The 21,571-nt window shown below is 45.1% G+C and overlaps 1 protein-coding gene across 20 annotated transcripts in view; it reads left to right on the top strand.

Moving 5' to 3' along the window:
- PAK3 (p21 (RAC1) activated kinase 3) overlaps positions 1-21,571 on the top strand; it is a 251,199-nt gene that overhangs the window by 136,818 nt on the left and 92,810 nt on the right. For 13 of the 20 annotated variants that reach the window (XM_053891251.1, XM_053891249.1, XM_053891250.1 and 10 more), the window contains one exon: positions 138-285. The exons of 5 other annotated variants lie outside the window; for them this stretch is intronic. The gene's annotated coding sequence lies outside the window, so the exon portion shown is untranslated. Of the gene's footprint in view, positions 1-137; positions 286-12,358; positions 12,469-12,563; positions 12,585-21,571 lie in introns of those variants that run through there. 2 more of the 20 variants (XM_019426868.2, XM_019426869.2) reach the window with 2 other exon arrangements.

The raw sequence follows: 21,571 nt of genomic DNA, 5'->3' as shown, positions 1-21,571 counted from the left end.
TGTCTGATTCTCTGCCTTCTCAAGGGGTTTTCTGAAATCCATTGTTGTGTGAGTGTGACGTTTGTGGGGGTTGGCTGAGGGACTCGTAGCAGGTGGAGAAAGAGGTTCCTGCACCCCCACGATGCTTCTCTTGGCAGGTTTCCCCCAAGAAAGAGCAGCTGAGTCCTTGCATCTTGTGGCAACTGGTGTGCCCAGCACCCAGTCCGTCGGAGCTGAAGGCAGCCCGGCCCCTTCTCATGGGCAGCGCCCACCTGTGCTGAGGTCCTGCGGGAGTGGCGGTGAGAGGTGAGTAATGGACTCCAGGGCAGGGAGTTAGGGATCTCCAAGTCCAGGTAAATGCCACCTTTCCACCAGAGCTCCCAGTATGAAAGACCCTGACCCCACCTCAGAGCCAGGCCTCAGGGCACAGCCCCTCCTTCCTGGGGGATTGTGGCCCTTATGACTGCCCTTGGTTTCTTGGTTCGCCCATCTCTAATGTGGATAGGAATGACAGCCTTGACCTACATTGTAGGGTGAGGAGGAGAAATAACCTAGCAGTCATTGCCAAGTCCGTTGCAAATGCTCAAGCTCCACCGAAGAGCTTCAGCAGAACCACAGACACGCTTCCCATCAAGCTGCCGATTCCTTTTTTCCTGCTTTCCTGATGTCAGGGTGGCATTTAAGCCACATGCCACTAAGTGACCAATCAGCTCCTGTAATTTCTCCTCCACAACTTAGATTTTACCTTCCTGGTCAGAGTGTACCCCAACCCCATCTATCCCAGCTTCTGGGCCTGGCGGGCGTAAACTTTCCAGAACCTTCCCTCTGCCTTCCCAGCCAATTGGAACGCTTTCTCCCCCAGCTCTCCAACGACACTTGAGTCTGTAGTATGTAGTGTGGCCCTTGCTTCTCTACTGCCTTAAGTAATTCTTGCACGGTTTCTGGAGTATTCGTCTTGGCAGGTAGGTTAGACTACAAACTACGTGTGGGCACTAGATTTCACAGGCTTCTAGTCTCTCTCACAAGTGCAACTGACCATTCCCCTGTCAGACTTTTGACTGGCGCCCCACTCGCCCTCTCCACATCTTTCAGGTTCCTTGGCCTGCCTCTGATCATCTACCCCTTTTCCTGTTGGGCGGCCATTATGCCTTCCTCTGTCAGCTGTTCCATCTGGCCTTATGTTGCCATATGCTGCCGTCCAGCTACCTGTCCCTCTCTTTGTCTGGCCTTGTATCTGTCTCCTTGTCAGCTACCTAGCCGTCTCTCAACATGCCCAAGTCAAAAGCAACCAAACCAACGAAACTAGAAAGCCCCCAACAAGAAAAAGAAATGAAACAGAAAACCAATAGGGAAAATGCAGGGCCAGTCTCTTTCCCACTGAGCCTGCCTGCCCTGGGCCTACAGGACAAAGGCAAAGTGCAGCCCAGTGGCAGGTGTTTCTGTGATGCCTTCTCATGAGGGGGAAGCTCCAGAGTTTCGGCCGGGAAATGGAGGGTGTGAAATTACAGCCTTTTGCCGATACTGATGTATTCAGCTTTCTAGAGATGCCGCGGTAGGGGATCCTCTATAGACCTGGAGCGACAGAAGGTAACTAGAACTCACTAAAGTAAGAAGCAAGCCCCCAGGGTCTCTCCTGGGTGTTCTGTGACAGCTACAATAATAATTTGTATTTATCGTCTACTGTTGTGAGCCCTGTGCTAGGCATTTTATTTGCATGAGACCATTTGATCTCCCAGTAATTCTGCAAGGTAGGTATTTGTTTTCTAATAGTTACTCTTTTTGCTCCTGATTATAAAAGTGATACTAGCTCAAGGTAGGTACTAGAATCATTGTCCTACCCACGAGGAGGAGACAGAGGTTGAGAAGGGGCTACGTAACTTGCCTGTAACTGGATACGTGCTGTGGCTTTGGGAGGAAAGACACTTTCTCGAGAGTGTCTCAGCAACCCAAATGATGTTGGTACTCTTGAGTGCTCTGTCTTTCTCTGTCTCTCTCTCATATAAGCATACTGATGTACTCTTGGACATTCACACAGTCCTTATGCCTCCTTGACTCACACTGTTCACACTGGACATGTTCGTGGGGATGATCACTCCCACCCCCTCACCCTCACTCACAGTCGTATTTACAAACATACTACACACAGGTTCACTCCTGCTACCACACTCATTTATATACTCACATTCTCATGCTGACGCACTCCCACTTGCCCTACACCCCGGCCACACGTTCTCACGCACCCACACCTTTACGTTTTCTTACGTTCTTGCACGCTCACAGTCACGCCTTCTCGCTCATGTCCACACAGGTGATAGAATCACGTTCAACCTTCCAGTTCCTCCACACTCACACACGGTCTACACACAGACCTACATTGACTGTCCCCTGCCCATTTCTCATACAGCCATATGTATCCAAGTTTTATGCACTCTAACGCATTCGCCCTGTCACTATTTCGTCCTCACAGTAATACACTTAGACAACTCACAGCTCCTCACAGGGACACACACACACACACGTATGCATGCTCATACCGTAAAGGTGGTCTCACCATTTCTGCTTTTGTGCCTCCTTACAGTCTTACACTCAGGATTAGGTGCTTTTGGACTCCTCCTCGGCACCGGCTCAGCCTCCCCTTCTCTGACACATTCACGCAGAATCACACTTGCACGTGGAAACACGCTCCTTTTGACACACATTCACGCTCATTCTCTCACCTTCACACTGAGACCCGGTTGCCCACTTCAAACTCACAGGTATACAACCTCCAATGTGGACACCCCCACTCAGTTTTGGTAAACTCAGCCACTTTCGCCGACGCGTGTCGCCCTGCCCTCGCGTGCAAACATGGCCACACGCGTGCAGCCGCAAGGACGCACACCCCCATATGCCCACTCACATGCAGTACTTGTGCAAGCTGGTGTGAACACACGGTCACACTTACGGCCCACCCGTGCTGATATGCCGCCGTTTGCACGTTTTCACATATCGTCACATTCACGGCAATACGCTCAACATCCTACGCTCCCGCACGTCACCATCGGCACACAGGCACACACTCACTCCCCTACGCTCACATGTACACCCTTTCACCCTCTAACTGCCATTTCTGCATTACCCATATTCACAGTGGCACCGTCCCACTTGCCGCACACTCGCATTCTCACTCCCGTACTATCGTGCCGTCCCACCGCCTACGTTGCTACACGCATTCGCACCAGTACGCAGATAGCGTCCTATGCAGTCATTGACCTGCGCTTACGCGGGCGCACACCAGGCCAGCCCACGCGGTTCATACTGCCGCTTGTCAGTGCCCATAAGTACGTTCATGCGCTCACACGCAGGCAGCTACGGACCCCACGAACGGCCGTGCAGAGTCACGCTCACTCACGCTCACATCCACTCTGCGACGTCGACCCTTAGGTTGACACACTTGCTCACGCTGGTCTGCGTGCCCGTGCAGTCACTGATGCTTAAATACGTCGATTCTAGCTCAGCGTACTCGCCTGAACTGCCACGTACTCTTCCTTGGACTCTCACACGGGCCAGTCGCCCCGACACCATACTCACCCTGACATTGACCTGCACTGCTTCACTGAGATGATCCGACTCATGCATGTCTGTGATTCACCTGTGCGTGTAGTGACCCCGCCCTCCCTCACACTCCCACCCATTCCCAAACTCTTATACGTGCCCCCACACTGATATGGCCACAGTCACACACTTTCTCACTGACACACGCACACTGTAACACACCCCCACTGCAGGTAGCTCGTGATCACGGTTGTCACTTTTTTTCCTACTTACCACTAATGTTCTCCTCTCCCCTGCTATGGAAGGTTTTTCAGCAACCTGTGGCCACAGGAAGAGTGTTGGTCTGAGCCAGGGTACCAGTGGGACTAGATCTTTCTAGAGCAGAAAGGAGTGGAATTGATATCTAGGGTTAAAAAGTAAAAGCTCAAACCCACAGATCAAATTTTATATCCTTTTGCCATAATTTTCTTTTACAGAAATCCTCTCTAATAGAGAGGCTCAGCTAGTCTACCCAAACAGGGTGGGAGGTTACATGGCTTATTTTCTGGAAATTTATGGCTTAATGTGTGAACTCCTTTCTCTCCCAAGGGGAAGGGAGGGTAAAGAATGTGTTTCCTTATGCATGCCCAGTGGTTTCCTAGGCAAAAGTATGTGTCTGTGATTTTATATGCCTGTGATCTAGAAGTCCATGCTGATTACAGTAGGCACCTCTCATGTAGCCTAGGTCTGCTTTTACCCTGCCAACCCTGGGACATGGTATTCAAGCAAGAGAAAGGAAAGGTTAATGAGTTAGCTGGATGATAAAAGAAATTTCTGTTGAGCGTGCATGTACATACATAGACCCCATTGGAATTTCAACAGCTGTTACTAACAAGTTAACAGAGGAAATTTCTCAGTAGGCGTGGATAAAGGCAAGCTGAAGAAACTTCCTTGCACTCCAGACAGACTGTAGATTTCCCTGCAAGAGGGTAAAAAGAAGCACAATTCCCAGGAGTGAACCAGTAGATGAGCTTGGTGCCAGAGTCCTGTGCCACCCCTAGTTCCCAACCAGAGATTTAGAAGCATGAGGCACCTTGTAGGACCCTCCTGAGTCCATGGCTTCCCCTGCTGAAATCTCTCCGGAGCAAAGTGTGTCCAAGCTGCCATTCAATATGGATTCTGGCACCATGGGGAAAGAAGCCTTCATTCTGGAATACCTCGTACTATCCTGTACACCTGAGATTAGATTGAGACTTTCTTGGGAAGCAGAGACCACATCATCTTACTTATTTTGGATTCCCAATGCCTGGCATGATGCCAGGCCCAGAGCAGCTACTTGTGAAACTTCATTAAGAAACTGAAAGAAGTAGGTGGACACCAACATGTCAGAACAGATCCAGTGCCCCTCTTCCTCAATCCCAGAATTCTCATGGCATTACCAGCTTAGACTGAGAATTTGCTATGGACCCTATATAGTGCTAGACCCAGAAGGAGATTCAGATGGAAGAAAGAAACGTACTCTGCCCTTGAGGTACTTGCATTCCAGTGGGAAAGATGAAGTCACCAGACAAGGGTATCACCAGGCCACAGTCTTCAAACATGGGATTGCAGGAATCTTTATCATGTAACCCAGTGGTCTTCAAGCTCCCAAGGCCTTGAGGGCCCAGGAGTGGTTGGGAACAGCAGCCAGGATTTAGGGAAGTCATTTCCCAAAGCAAACCTCCTCGTAGAGCTCTTGCTTAGCACAGAGATACGCTGTCTTTCCGGACGATTGTGTGTGACAGAGCCCTTTGTCACTGTGCCTAAGGTAGAGGAAGGAAAGTGAACTGTAGACCTTAACAGAAATTTTGTACTTAGTTAAAATTTAGCTGCCACCTCCTCCAAGAGATGGCTTTAGAGAAGTAGCCTGGCAAATTTACATTTGATCGTTTCTGTCGATAACGCTGAGTGTCCCCAGAAGAAATTTACATAATTTTACGGGACTGGGTGAATTTTAGGAAGGAAAAAAATGCACTTGCCTGAATTCACTTGAATGCACTGAGTAGTGCTCAGTGCGTAGACCCACCCCTTTGCATTGATGTATTTTATACTTTTAAAAACAGTTAATGACCCATTCATCCATTATGATGGAGGAATCGGGAGCCCCAGCTCTGAAGTCAGCAGACGAACATTTGGATCCCAGTTTGGCCACCTCCTAGCTGCAGAACCTTATTTGAGTCAATTACTTATCCCTCTTAAGCCTCAGTTTCCTCATCCGTAAAATGGGAGTGACACTAATAGCCTCTACCTCACTGAGTTGTTATGAGTGTGAAATGAGATAACATATGAAAATATTTAGCACAATGTCTGACCTACAGGAAGTACTCAACAAATGATTTTATTATCCTCACCACAGCCCTTTGAGGTAGGTGCCATCAAAAGGACAGAACCCTGAGAGAACAGAGACAGAGGATGGTTCTTTGCAGCCAAGGACCTGATTTTCGTGGGACTTGTTGCCTGCTTTCCTTCTAGTTCTGCTTAACCACAAGCTAGGAGTCAGTGCTCATCCCCATTTGAGAAGAGGAGTGACAAATAGAATTAATCTATAGAGAGTTGCCTCCATTCCTTTATCATTCCGGAACATGCGTACCTGGCCGCCACAGCAATGTCTCTGGCTCATGTCCATGTCCCCTTGAGCCCTACAACTCTCCCCTTGACAGCATGGAGTCCTCAGTGATGTCCCCTTCATTTCTGGTATAGAAACTTGAGAGAGAGGACTAGGAGAGACTCCTGATCCTGGTGGAGCTGGAAGCCTGCTCTCTAACTGCAGACATCACTCTGCCCTTGATTCTAACGCTGAAATGTCTGCTTTGTGGGTAGAGGGTCTGCCCATTTCCAGGCTTTGGTCCCAAACCCCACAGTGAAGACACAGTCCACTGTGAAGCCCTAGGAACATTCATGTCCACGCAAAGGCTGTGAGTAACTGAGAACATGTCATACCACGTGAAACCGTTGTGTGATCGAGGAAGCGTAAATTGGAGCGTGGGCTTTGGAGTCCCACAGACAGGGGATTGTAGGCTTACTTTTCCCCTCTACAACCTCAGCAGGTGACTGGAGGTCAGTTTCTTCTGCAAAGTGGAAATACGAATGCCTAATGTGGTTATGCAAGTTACGTGAACTTGTACAAGAATAACTCTTACCAGAGTGCCTGGGGCAGAAGATCTCAATGATTGCTGGCGATTTGGTTTATGGCTCGTGAGGTCTGTGGTAGTAACTGTAAACTTCTTCTGTTGGTAGACTATCTTGAGTCGCTTCCACACATTTCCCACATGTGAGTTATTTGACTCTCACAACGTCTTAGTGGAGGTAGTCCCCTCTTGTACATGAGGAAATAGGTTCAGAGGGGCCAAGGGATGTATCCAAGGTCATGAAGCTCGTTAGCAGCAGTACTAGGCTGAGATGGTACCAGTCCACACTGACCATTTGCATCTTTGCTTGGCAAAGCCTCTGGGGGCTACAGTCAGCAAATTAGAGCTGTTCGAACTGAGCTTAATCCTTATGGGGGAAAAATGTGAACACTAGTTACGCTTTTTCTGCTATCACATTGTATTTCTTTGCATCCTGTACAACGTCCAACATGGTTGCAAGAGTGCAACAAATGTGACCTCATAAGAGCACCCTTTGCAGAAAGGCTGAGTGATGTGTGGCCACAGTGACACTACTGACCACCAAAAGGAAAATCTTTCTCCAGGCACGCCATGTGGTTTTGTTCATTCTGCTCAAGTAACACCAGATATTCAGTGTCTGGGATTTCTTTTTTTTTTTTTTAATAGTTTTTTAATGTTTACTTATTATTCCTGAGAGATTGAGACAGTGAGAGAATGCAAGCGGGGGAAGGGCAGAGAGGGGGGAGACAGATAATCCCAAACAGGCTCTGCACTGTCAGTGCAGAGCCCAACGTGGGGCTCGAACTCAGGAGACTGAGATCGTGACCTGAGCCGACACCAAGAGTCAGACAGTTAACTGACTGAGCCACCCAGGTGCCCCCAGAGTCTGGGATTTCTTAAAACCTTCTGAAGCACATCCACAGACCTCGGGTGCCACTTGGCTGTTTCTCTTGACGTGAAAATTTACGTGGTTTATAGCTGTCAAAGTCGAGATGCGTAGATATTTGTGTTGCTTCCCACTAGATATTCCTAGTTTAATTTTTGCTGAGACATACAACGTGTCAATGTGGTTTTTCTTTGTGTGTTGACTTTTGCAAAAGTTACACATTGACATCAACCTTAGTAAACTCTAGGGAGAACGTGGGAGGACCCAAAGTGGAGGGCTTTTGACCTTTGTGTAGGATTGATTGGTTGATTGATTGCCTCATAGCCATACTCAAAGTGAAGTACTCTTATCTTGGCTTCTGGGATGTCTTATACCCAGTTTTCCATTTCTTTAACCACATTCCTCAGGGATCTCTGGTTCCTTTTCCTCTTGGAGCCCCTAAATGTTGGTGTTCCCCAGAAACCTTTTCTTCCCTCTCATTCTGTACTCTTCCTGGGCACTTGTACCTGCTCCCATGCCGATGGTCTTTAAATTAATATCTGCAGCCCCACATGTCCAGCTCTCCGCTGAACCATTTCATGGGGCCAGATGAACATGGTAGAACAGCTGTCGTGTTTGTATTTATCGTCTTTCATCTTGGCATCTCTGTTGAGAGGGCCAGATAGCTAGAGAGATTTTTTCCACCACCTATGAATGGATGTTCCCTCCGGCTTTTTATTACTTGCTATGTGATTTATAGCTCTCAAAGTTGAGATGGGTAGATATTTGTGTTGCTTCCCACTAGATAGTCCTAGTTTAATTTTTGCTGAGACATACAACGTGTCACTGTGTTCTCTTTTTTTTGTATGTTGACTTTTGCAAAAGTTACACATTCGAGATCCATCTGTAGATACTTATTGGTTTTTGTAGAATTTTTATGTTTGTTTGTAAAGTTTATATAAGAATTGAAATGTATTTTCTCTGAAACTCACAAATAGTGTCATATTGGCCAAAAACAGAACAATTTGTCCTTATTATTCTTGTGGGAATATGATTAATACTGGTGCTTTCATGGCTGCTAATATGAAGGGCTCCCAACATAATTGTATTTGTTATCAGTCTGCCAGCTTGGCTAGTATTTTTTCCACCATTCTAAGCTAATTGTTTAGTCTTATTTTATTTATTTATTTATTTATTTATTTATTTATTCATTCATTCATTCATTCATTCATTTTCAGAGAGAGAGAGAAAGAGTGTGAGTAGGGGAGGGGCAGAAAGATGGAGAGAGAATCCCAAGCAGGCTCCACGCTGTCAGTGCAGAGCCCGACGTGGGGCTCGATCTTACAAACCATAGGATCGTGACCTGAGCCAAAACCAAGAGTTGAACACTTAGCCGACTGAACCACCCAGGCACCCCAACTCTTGTTTAAAAAGACCTCCAAAAAACAAATGAACAAAAGCCAGACAAAACAGAAAGTGACACACAGTTCTAGTTGGAATCCAAAACAAAAGCTAAAAAGGTTAAACTGGGGACCTAATATACAGCATGGTGACTACAGTTAATAATACTGGATTGTGAAATCTAAGAGAGTAGATGTTGTGTGTTCTCACCACACCAAAAAAAGTAACTGTGTAAGGTGGTGGATATATCAGTTAACCATTGATAACCATTTCACAGTGTATACATACATCACACAGTATACCTTGGCAGTTTTTATTTGTCAATTATACCTCTGTAAACCTGGAAAAACCCCTAAAGACTGAAAAAAAGAATTTTATCTCCCACATCCTTTGGGGCCTTTTGGGATAGAAATGTATTTCCATTCAGGGTCCTGAGACCAGTTAATCCCACCGGGCCTAACATCCCTGCCATCTTGGGTCAAAAACAGAGGCCCCTCTTGAAACGTCTCTTCTCCTGTCTCCTGTCTTGCTAATCCCATGTTGCCTGTGCTTCCTTCTCCCCCAGCTCACCTTCTCAGTGTTGTCTCTTCCAGAGAAGAGATTATTTCCATGTTGCTACCTGGAACATCCCACCCCATGGGGAAAACATCCCCCGAGTCTTCAACCTTAGACATCTTGCTACCCTGTCACCCAAGTAATAATTCCGAAATTCACAGCTAACCGTGCCCCCACCACCGCCACTTGAAACCTCTTTATCTTAACAGGAAGAGTCCAAACCCCAGAAAAAGGCATACAAAACCCTTCTTCGTTTCATCTCTACTGATCTTATTTTTTCCCGTCCCTCTTCTTTACTATGGTCAGGCCAAGTGACCTGTAGTTCCTCTGGGGCCTAACACATAATGTTCCTTGTGCCTGAGACACATCCTCCCTAATTCAGCTCAAGTGTATGTCCTCCACGAAGCCCCCTTCATGGTTTTGAGAGTCCCTTACTCTGTCCTTCAGTAGCAACCTGTTGTCATCCTTGCACTGAGCTGTCATGACCAACACCCATGACACTTTAAGTCTCTTCAAGGGCAAGGAGTGTGCCTTGTTCATGTCTTGCCCTGGAGTCTGGTGAACTCCTACTCATCCTGCAGTACCCAGCTTGAGTGCTAGATCCTCTGACTTCTGGGCAGTATGAGTTACCCTTCCTCCACTGTACTTCCAAAGCATCCTCTGCCTACTTGGGCACAGACTATACAGACACTTTGGAAATGCTGAAAGAATGAATTTACTTATGAAGATTGAGTGATTTCCTCAAGGTCACAGAGTGATCCAGAAGTAGATCTGGAACGGCTCTTCTTTTCATTGGAGATAATTCTTTTAGGTTTATAAAAGACCTAACTAAGACCTGGAATTAAAGGTGCATAACAGGGTACAACTTAGTTGTTTTTTTCTTTTTTTTAATGTTTATTTATTCTTATGAGAGAGAGAGAGCACAGGCGGGGAGGGGCAGAGAGAGAGAGACACAGAGGGTGCAACTTAGTTCTTAAATGAACTATGAAAGGAAGGGTTTTTTTTTTCTCCAAGTATTATCTTCCTAATACATTCCCCAAAAGAGGTCTGTTCTGTTCACATATGGTTCCAGTTCTAGAATTTGCTGTGTATCAGAACATACGTATCTCTTCTTCTGTAGTTCACTAGGAGCCAGTGGCCTGACTTCTTTAAAGCGTCATACATGTTACTTTCTTTCAGAGGTTTGAGATCTGTTCTCTCTCTTTTACACAGCACGAGCATCACTTAGTTCAGAAATAGGGGCTTAAAACTAAGAAAGCTATTCTAGCATGATTGGAGTATTTGTTGGTTGGAATATGCTGTTGAATAATGGCCTACACCAACCTAATGCTTTTCACTTTTCACATCCTGGTGAACTCCTCCTCATCCTTCAATACCCCGCTCAAGTGCTGTATCCTCTGACCCCTCTGGGGACATGTTATCCTTCCTTCTCTGTCCCTCCAAAACCTCCTATGCCTAGGGTCTCATTGCATTGTATTTCCTATTATGCATGTCTGTTGTCCTGAGCTCTTTGAAGACAGGGACTGGTCTTTATCTCTCTCCATACACCCTCTGTACCTGACACAGCGCCTGGTACATGTGAATGTTGGTGGCATGGAGATGAAAGGCAAGGCAGTGATGTTCTTTGGAACAATTTCAAACACTTCCCTTATGCATGGAAGTATGATTATTGGCACTGATTTCTCATCTAGTAAGACAGTAGTCAGTTAAAGAGTTTTGCCCTCTTGTGAACGATCATGGTCCCTCCTTTTTTTTTTTTTACCACTCTACATTTGGCAATACACATGCAAAATAGTTGTTTTGTAGTTGTATTTTTGTCTGTATATTTCATGTATGTTTTACATATATAATATGCATCCAGAGAGGAAGCTCACCACTCAAACCTATAATCTCACTCGGGACCAGGCGTTTAACTATCTCTTACCTTCCACTGCGTGCCATGGTGCCTGGCACATAAGCTTAAATCATTATTTGTTGTTTGAATACATGGGTGCATGCATAGGTGGGTTACTTAAGAGGTGCATTCTCTTTTTTTAAATTTTTTAATGTTTATTTTTAAGTGAGAGAGAGAGACAGAGCATGAACAGGGGAGGGGCAGAGAGAGAGGGAGACACAAAATCCGAATCAGGCTCCAGGCTCCCGGCTCCCAGCTGTCAGCACAGAGCCTGACACAGGGCTTGAACTCACAAACCATGAGATCATGACCTGAGCTGAAGTCAGATACTTAACTGACTGAGCCACCCAGGCGCCCCGGAGGCATATTCTTGGAGTTACTATCTAATCTGACCTCTCCAAGGGTAGTAGGTTTCTGTTTTGGTCTCAGCATTCTTTGAAACAAAAGTCGACCAGAAACTAACAAGGAGACTGCACGTAATTCGTTTCTTTTCCTATAAGAAGCAATGTTCGGCTGGCATAAGATCTTTTCTTGTCCTCTCTTTATGCAGCTGTATAGCCTGTAGACCCTTATCATTAAGCTGGGCAGAAGAGTATAGGGCATGCCGAGACAAACCACTGAAGGCCAAAACCAGCTGGCGATTGGCGGACATGACTGTGGGTGCAGGCAAGGGTATTAGGCTCAGTCTTAAAGGAGAAAGAGCACTCTGAGACAAACATTGTGTGACGCAGAGTTATAATGCGTAATTATATAATTTATTATGAACTCCAGCCTTCCAGTCCTTTTTCCCACCCAAGTTTTTGTCAGAACGTGTGCTAGGCCACAGTCCAGGCTCACAGGAGTAATCTAGGAGCTATTGCCTGATTCCCCTTCTGGTCTGCTGACTCCAGCTCCTTGTGCCAAGCTCTGCTTCGGCTTTATCTGCAGCTTTCCTACCAGGCTGCCCTACCTTCCTTTGAGGTGAGGGCTGGGCCCCATCGTCTCAACCCTGGGGCTTCCCAGGGCCGCAGAAAGTCTTCTACACAGGACAGTCCTCTTCTTCTGTGTGTGTGAGCACCGAGGAAGCAGAGCCGAACATATGCTGGAGTAGGCATCAGTTCCGGCAGGAACCAGTGGTGAGCCGTATCTTCTATAAGCGGACAGTGGCAGCTACGGCCAGGTAGTAGAGTCATGGGCAGCAAGGAGGACAGACTGCTTGGTAGATCCAACAACTTGTAAGCGATGAGCCTGCGTAAGTGGGGAAAACCAGCGTTTTCAGTGGTGAGGTCTTCCTTTAGATCAGGAATTTCTTAGGGTGGATTATGATCTTTTCCCCAGACCTGTGGCCAGTTTTGTGAAGACCAAAACATGGTCTTTGGTGGAGGTAGGAGATGGAGAATTCCTACAAAGAAGGCTACGGCCAACTGAATGTTAATCTACCATTTGTGCAGTGGGATAGATGGAAAATAGGCCATACGGCATCCAATTCTTCCTCCGATATTTGAGGAAAGCCCCCCCCCTTTTTTTTAATAGGTAGTATTTCTGCTTCTTTAACCGTGGGCCCCAAGTAAGACGCTGAGATGCACATTCTGCTTTCTTAAAATGTGGACACATAAACTGAGGTCAAGGGGCAAAAGCTTGAAAAAGAGTGGCAGCGTTTTATACCAGGCCAAGTTCTTTGACCTCCAGTTCTGACAGGATGCCATTCGCTCATTCATTCGTTCATTTTGGCAAAATACAAACTTTGCCAACTGGATCTAAATTCCTGCTTTAGAGATGATACCAAGGTCTCAACTGAACCCAAGTGTCTCTCCTCTTCAAATACACAATGGTCTCCTTCTTGCAGAAAACCGGTTTGGGGGACAGAGCAGTTGAGAGCAGTGTAAAGACCTACAATGATGAGCCATGGTACACAGGTTGGAAAACAGCATCCAGGCATCTGTTTGGTATACAGAAAGCCTTAGCGCATTTGGGAATTGAATTTTTAGGCCCGAATTTGAGGAAATTTGTGGCTTTTTCACTGGAGTGGATCAGGGGAAAGGTATAATTATCACCCATGCATAGTAACAGAGAACAGCTACAACCCCAGAGACTCAAGACATTGGTTTACCATATCCTGCTCGCTGGGGCTGTCCGCTTGCATCTAATTTTTTTCCATCCGAATGCTTCCAAGGATACTAAGTTCTGTTTTGAGAATTAGGAAATGTTTTATTACTAGGTTTTGCTTCTCTTTTCCTTTTCCCACACATTACTTTGAGGCATCTTTCAAGATACTCAGTTTTGGTTTTTTTTATGCTTAAAAAATTTTCTCCTCCGTTCCTTCCCCATCTTATTCTCTCTTCCTTCCCCATCTTATTCTCTCTTCTTAGAAGCATCAGTGTTGGAAATGAAAAGCTGAAACCTGTAATAATGTATCAGTTTGCAAATATAAATACACATCAGATGATCATTAGCATTTTCTTGGCATTAGCTCATGCAGCATACACAATGAATATTAATGTATGGTGCTGCATACATTTAGAAACTTAAGAAAACCACTCGAAAAAGGACTATTTGTGCCACATGACATATGCAGTGTATGAGGTCTGGATGCTGGGATCTATGTATCCACTTTCTTGTTGGCAACCTATCTTTGAAATTTGCAACTATAATATGCTGGCTTTATTGAATGTAATTAATGTCAAGTTCCTGCTGAAAACAATGGAAGTTGCTCATTAAAGATGTTAGCAGAGAACAGGACCACAGCAGAACTGACCTCATTTGCTTGTGTGTATGAGAGAGAACACAAATGTATCCTGTGTGACTGTGCCTGTATGTATGTCAGTAGCGAGCTATCTCTTGCAGGATCTAAGATTGAAACTAGGCGGCTGTAAAAAGAGCCAGTGCCTCCCTTGCTTGTCCGGCTGCTTCTGCAAATCTGCCTAACAAGTAGCTCAGTTCCTCCTGATCAAACGATCTGAGAAATGGCTTCCCTCCATTACACACTGTAATGGTATCTCCCAGGCGAGGCTCTCTGAAACAGCACACCCCTGTCTCTGATAGCAGAGTTCCCTTGGTGAGTGCCCCAGAACAGACGAGCTCCAAAACAAAGCCGTCTAAGAATTGGTACCACTGGCCAACGAAACCTGTTGGAGTTCTGTCAGGAAATCACCTAGCCTTGGGTCTTTGGATGAGAAAAGCAGGTGAAATCAGTAAGTACCGGCCTCAAGTGTGTTGACCTGAAAAAGCTAGAACTGCCCTATGAATATTTGGAGAAGGCAGAAGTGTTTATATGAAGAGCGTGCGTGTCGGGGGGGTCGTTTACTTGGCCACACGTTGTATCGGTGTGATGGAAGGGGAATTGAGAAGAGTTTGAGATTCTCGTCTGCATTCTTTCACTTTGTGACCCTGGGTAAGTCGACCTATGCTCTCTGTAAATCCCTCATGTCGACAATGGGGATGGTACACCCTTCTTCACCATGCTAGTGTTCAGCTCAAATAAGAGTGGAAGCTCTTTGGGCATGACCGATCGGTAGAGTGAAAAAAAGAGGTGTTGATAATCAGATGGCAGCTGACTTCTACACGGTGCCCAATTGCTTGGCAGTTAGGCTGGTGCCGGCTCTTCCAACCATGGCTTCTTGGCTCAGACCTGCTTTGAGTGGGCATACAGGCTTTTGCAACATTATGAAAAACTTACTCAGAGCTGCAATAAATGCCTAGAATGTATAGAGTTCTGTTTATTACATGACGTGCATATTTAACTCCAGCTGGGAACACGGCCCCGTACTAGGTAGGCGGTGTGAAAGCATAGAGTTATGACTGAGGGGTCCTTACCCTCAAGGAGCTTATGATCTAGTGGGGGGAATGACATGTATAATAACTATGTGCAATTTGAGACAAGATGATGGATATGCTAAGTTGGGCCCATCCGGCTGCCTGTAGTTAGTGGTTGGGTTGTCCCTCCTCCGCCTAGCTTAGGAATGCAAGGAGTATGGGTTTGGAGCTGCTGGGAGATTCCGATCTGGCTCATTCTCCCTGTAAAATGAGATGAATGTCCTTTCCCTTCTCTTTCGGCATCCTAGCATATCATGGGAATTAATCTCTGAAAAGTCGCTAGACATCTTCAGATGCAGGTGGCTGTAGAAATGCAAAGCAATGTATAGTATGTCTTTCAAATTATATAATACGTTGTCCCCTTTATGACAGACTAGGTGATTTTTCTTTGTGTGTGTGTGTGTGTGTGTGTGTGTGTGTGTGTGTGTGTGATTAAAAACAGTCCACCACATCCCATGTTATCAGTCATAAGCTGGTTGGTTCAGTTGCTAATAATGTGTCCAAGATGAGTGGGTTTAGTATCCGTGTAGGCTGGTTAGCAAAGCATAATTTGTTTTCCAGTCATAGTCCATACCTGGAGTCTCAGCTAGCTATCTTGAAAATGTGTGCTTTTTATTCACAAGGGAGCCAAGGAAGGAGCCAGCAGGTAACTCTCGAACCCTTTTTCCCCACCACCAAAGGATAATTCAGCATATACATCATTCTTCTGGTAGGAAAAGAAGCAACCTCCTCCTTGAATACAAAGAACAGCCCAGCATCAATATCACTAAGGAGACATTGGCTGATGTTAAACCTATATTTATGAACTACCTTCAAGTCTGGAATCTGCCACTAAAAAACTCGGTATTTCTTGCCCTATAGATCTAGTTTTTGTTAATTAAGAATTCCCAAATTCCAGGGGTGCCTGGGTGGCTCCGTCGGTTAAGCGTCCGACTTTGGCTCAGGTTGTGATCTCGCAGTTCGTGGGTTCGAGCCCCGTGTCGGGCTCTGTGCTGCCAGCTCGGAGCCTGAGCCTGCTTCTGATTCTGTGTCTCCCTGTCTCTCTGCCCCTCCATGCTCATGCTCTGTCTCTCTCGGTCTCTCAAAAATGGATAAATGTAAAAAAAAATTTTAAAAAGAGTTCCTGAACTCTGGAAATCTGAAATACTCTCTTGTTTTGTTACATGTGTTAACACAGAGTTCTTTGACTTGTTTACTATATTTTTGAGATCCTAAAATCCATCTCCTTTCGTCTGTGCTCTTGTCAGTCTGGCTGTCATCCGATCAGCTCGAGATGTCTTGCAACCCTATTCTTCAGAAACGTTAGGGAGTTCCCCCTGGAAATTTCCCCTAGGCTATGTCTCATTTCTGTGTTAGATCCTCTAGTTTGATACGAAGAGGGTATTAAGCAATATTGGTGTGCTCACCGATCTGTAGTCATAACTCTGTGTGGCTGGTGGTTTGGGAACTTTACCTCTGGGATTTTTAGATCATGGCTGTGCATCTGCTGGCCTGGGCTTTTGTTTTTGAAAGGAGGCCAGTATTAATGTGTTTCTCATTGGGGAAATATGCAAATAAACAGTTATTTAGATTTTGAAAGCAGACAAAATGATACAGACATGGGGGTTGTCTCTGATGGCACCAGATCTGATGAAAACATTTATTTCTGTTGCTTGTGACTTAACAGATGGCCTTGAAAACTGTAGGGTCAGTGCTTCTGGATTCTCACCCTTCGCACACCTGGGTAGAGCACCCATGACAAATGGGCACAATGGGCGTTTTTGGTTGTATTTAATTCAACACCTATGCCATAGCATGAATCTTGGCCCCCTTAGCTAGAGAATAATTGATCATCTGTCTTTCCTGTTGACTCCCAGAACCTGCAAGTTGGTGGCTTTCTCTTTTAATCTACTGAGCATTCTCTGGGTGTCTAGTGTGGCCCTGCACAGATTAAGAGAATGCATTTTTGAGGAATGAGAAATTAATGGCAGTTGTTTATAATGCCTAATCATTTCATCTAAAGTTGCCATGGATCTTGATTAAAATGCTTTCCACCAAATCTCTGTTAAAACACAAGTCACTGAAAGGCTGTGCAGTGTGTGTGTGTGTGTGTGTGTGTGTGTATTTGAGTATGTGCCTGTGAGCACATGCCTGCCCGTGCAGGCCTGCCCTCACACTTGGGGGTGGGGTATGGTAGAGTGTGGAGTGGAGAGAGAAAAAAAGATAAGGAGGCAGGGAAAGAGAGAAGTAATCATTCCTAGTACTCTGGAAAAGGGGTGTCCAGGCTCCTTGGTTATCATGAAACAAGAGGCTTATTTCTTATTGCTGATGAATTTCAATTACAATTACAGAACGTTGGTAAGCCACATTAAGTCCCAAGGGCTGGATCAAAAATATACACCATCTGCAGGAGCCACTTGAATTCTCACTGAAAAACCTAATAGCCAAACATGAAATCAATTTGTGAGCAGATATAAACTGTGGCTGGTTGTCCATTAAAGTTTGCTTTCTCTCCACGATGCTAAGGGCCAAGCTCTAAAAGTGAAATGAATGGCCTGTGGCTAGATCCAGTGTGCCACTCACTTGCAAGTTTCTGTTGTGTTGCAGAAGTGAACGACAACAGTTAAACTTTAAAGATAAACAGTGTTTTGATTGGGTTCCTGGGGAATAATGGTGCTTTTGTACAATTCTTGAAATAGAGCCTACAGCCGCCCTGAACAAAATAGTCTCTTTCAAGATCTTGGAAATAATGACATCATAGGCAGATTGAACCAGCAATCCATTAATAGTATCCTTTGTAGAAAGCTGTCTCAGGGAAGGGACCTGGTTTAGTAAATTGGTACTGTTTACAAACATAACATAATAGAATCCCCCATTCTTCTACGTCTGCGGAATAATCGGAGACACTTCCCACTTGGGAAACAAACATATTAACATCAAAGCTTCCTCACGGGTCCATACCCTTTCTCCATGGGTCTTCTAAAAGCATGCTTCGAAGCACTTGGTTTGAAGGCAAGTTAAAGATAACAAGAGCCTCCTCACTATTCTTTTGTCACCATCTCAGAATTCTGTGGAATAATTAGAAGATGAAGATTGGTTTGCATTGGAAAGGGTAATAAAGAACTGAAATAATATCAGGACAATTCAAGCAATACCAAATCTGAAATGCCTAAGTAAAACCAAGAGATTATTGGCTTCGTGCTCCACGTTTCTAGTGTGGAACTAGACACAGATCCTTCCACTTCTTTTCCATCTGTGTGAAAGGTGTATTCTGGTTCCTCTTGCAGTCTCCAGATGAGCTGAATAGCGTTAAAACAATCCCAGATTGCTGCGCAGCAGAAAGGTGTCCCATATATGCTGGGTCCTTCACACGATGCCTGTGTTATGGATCACAGCAAGTATGTGGTGGTGAAATTTTGGCCAGGGATATCTGGTGTATTCTAGGGGAGCATCGTTGGAGTTTTCTATCCCAAGTACCCCTTCTTTCCCCAGCCTGAAATATACCTGGTCAAATAAGGTCAGAGTAATCAGGCAGCTTGAAAAGAAGCAGGGCACCTACCTTTTGAGTCTCTAGCCAGAGAGTAATTAGTAACAAAAAAACACCACTCCGTTAGCCACACCTAAATATCAAGAACAAAGGAGCCTAGTATTTTTTTGAATTACGTAGGTGTACTAGAACCCTGATGGGCCCAGACTCTTACTTGCCCTATTATATAAGGTCAGCTTTGTATATCAAATTAAAGAAGCCATGCCTGTTTGTCTAACTTCCATCATCTTAAATTATGTAATATGTCATCAGAAAATATATATCACCCAGCTCTCTCTCTCTCTCTCTCTCTCTCTCTCTCTCTCTCTCTCTGTGAGACACATTTTTCAGAAACCTATCTTCTAGGTATTTCTATTTAAATCCTCAGGGTTTTTTTTGTTTTTGTTTTTTGCAGTGGCTTTCAATTTTTTTTTTTTTTTTACCAAGCTATCTTTTGTATATCTGAGCTTTATGTAATAATCACCCCATCCATATCCAGGCATTATGTTGAAGCCCAAAAAAGTAAAACAGAAAAAAAAACCCCACAGAAAACAGTGCCTTCTCCTGGTGGCAAATTCTTCTCAGTGACTAAATTAAAACTATGGACCTGTCCAGTACAGAATAATGCCACTGGTGAAGTCAGTCTTAAACTCACTTTTCTTCTGGAGAAACAGTGAATTTAGAAGGGCCAAATTAAAAACAATTTTTTAATGTTCATTTTTGAGAGAGAGAGGCAGAGCGTGAGCAGGGGAGATGCAGAGGGGGTGGGGGGAATACAGAATCCGAAGCAGGCCCTGGGCTCTGAGCCTGAGCACAGAGCCAGATGCGAGGCTCGAACCTCGAACCACAAGGTCGTGACCAGAGCCAAAGTCAGATGCTTAACAGACTGAGCAACCCAGGCGCCCCTAGAAGGGTCAAATTTAAAATGTAAGAGGGAATGCAGACCCATCAACACCGGTTTTATGTACTAGTCGAAGTACGTACTAATGCCAGTAGTATCTATGAATCTGCTTTATCCTTGATATCACGGTTTTTCAGTTTATCTTGTGCCGTGGTTTCGCCTGTATAGGAAAATGTGAGGTTAATCAAGTGGTTGGTGGTGACCAAACGCTTGTTACTATTTTCCTGATCATGATTGCTGAAAAAATACAGAACCAATCTTAAATCCATGAAGATAATGCAAGACGTGACACTTAGGCAAAGAGAAAGAAAAGAGATCTGTTGTCCAAATTAAGATCAGGTCAGTCATTGTTAGCTGGCAGTTACCTGTGCAGCTGGAGAAAATATTAATTGGTACTCACCTATTCTTGAATACTTAAATTGGAGAAAATTTAGGACATAGTAAAATTTGCAAAATTTTCCACATGGCACGATGTAACAATTCATTACCAAAAATAACAAACACATGGGGTGCCTGGGTGGCTCAGTCGGTTGAGCGTCCGACTTCGGCTCAGGTCATGATCTCGCGGTTTGTGGGTTCAAGCCCCACGTCGGGCTCTGTGCTGACAGCTCGGAGCCTGGAGCCTGCTTGGGATTCTGTGACTCCTTCTCTCTCTGCCCCTCCCCCACTTGTGCTCTGTCTCCCTCTGTCTCTCAAAAATAAATAAATGTAAAAAAACAAACAAAAAGAAAATAACAAACACATTGTAACTACTAAAGGTGTAAAATAATTACGATAGCTTATTTCTCATTAATGTTGTTGGAAGAAAGTGATCTGCTAAATCATTTTTGGAGGGCTCTTATGCTCCTAAATTAGTGCCAGTTAACACTTGATGAATTTACGCAGATTTTGTTGCAGTGGGATTTGATTTTCCCTGTATTCAAACTGGAGATTCACTTGGAAGATATTCTTAACACGTGATTTGAGATGGCGAGTGTCCCTTTGGGTCGCCAGTGGAGGGACTTGAATTAGAATAGGAAAATACTCAGAAGCCGAAATGTTTCGCTGGGGAGCCCATGCTTTTCCAGTCCACTTTACCTTCCAGTGGGATGAAACCTGAATGTATTCCGTCCTGAGCACAAGATGCTAACGAGTAATGACATTGAGAGCAGGGGTAAGTTGCTAAAACCCAGACCGGCCCTTAACAGCCCTCTTACCGAGGCCAACTCCCTCATTCCTTGTTTCAGGACATAAAGCATGACCAGCGTAAGGTTATGATGGCTCCTCAGGAAGTGATCCTCTCCTTGGAGCTAGCTCCTCTTTGCTCATGGTGACATTGGCTCAGCTTTATCTTCTGCCTGCTACCTGAAAATGCAGCGTTGTTTCCCCGGTCACTACACCCATGCTCTGCTGAAACTGTCAGGTCTACTAGATCACGCCCCAGTTCTTTCACATAAAACAGTAGAGTGTGTTTTGTAAGCCTGGTACATGCAGGTAAGAATCCAATGCCAGCAGCATCCCAATGTCAGAGCAGCTAACGGGTCATTGTTTGGGGCCGTTAAAGATCAACAGCCAAACCCATGACAGCTCCAGACTTTGAGGAGTTGTGCTTCCTGACCATCATAAAAGTCAGGGTAGAAATATTTCTAGCTTGTTTTTAATGTTCATTTATTTTTTAGAGAGAGAGCACAATCGGGGAAGGGAGAGAGAGAGAGAGAGAGAGAGAGAGAGAGAGAGACAGACTCCCAAGCAGGCTCCAGGCTCTGAGCTGTCAGCATAGAGCCCGACGACACAGGGCTCAAACGCACGAACCGTGAGATCATGACCTGAGTGGAAGTCAGACGCCCAACTCTCTGAGCTACCCAGGCACCCTGGGTAGAATTTTTAAAGAAGGTCATAATTTATTAAAAGGCTAAGAGTAGACGGCAGAAAATAGAGTTTCATTTTTGAGAAAAGGAAGTGTTTTGTGTTATGTGTATAGAAAAGTTATGTGTTTGTGTCTACATCTTGAAAAGCCATTAATTACTGCCTTCACTTTCCT

The sequence above is a fragment of the Panthera pardus genome, unplaced genomic scaffold (assembly GCF_024362965.1).
Source record: "Panthera pardus isolate Hobbes unplaced genomic scaffold, ASM2436296v1 HiC_scaffold_27, whole genome shotgun sequence".
Taxonomy (NCBI): Eukaryota; Metazoa; Chordata; class Mammalia; order Carnivora; family Felidae; genus Panthera; species Panthera pardus.
Note: the sequence above shows the minus strand (reverse complement) of the source record. Positions and strands in the feature narration are given on the sequence as shown.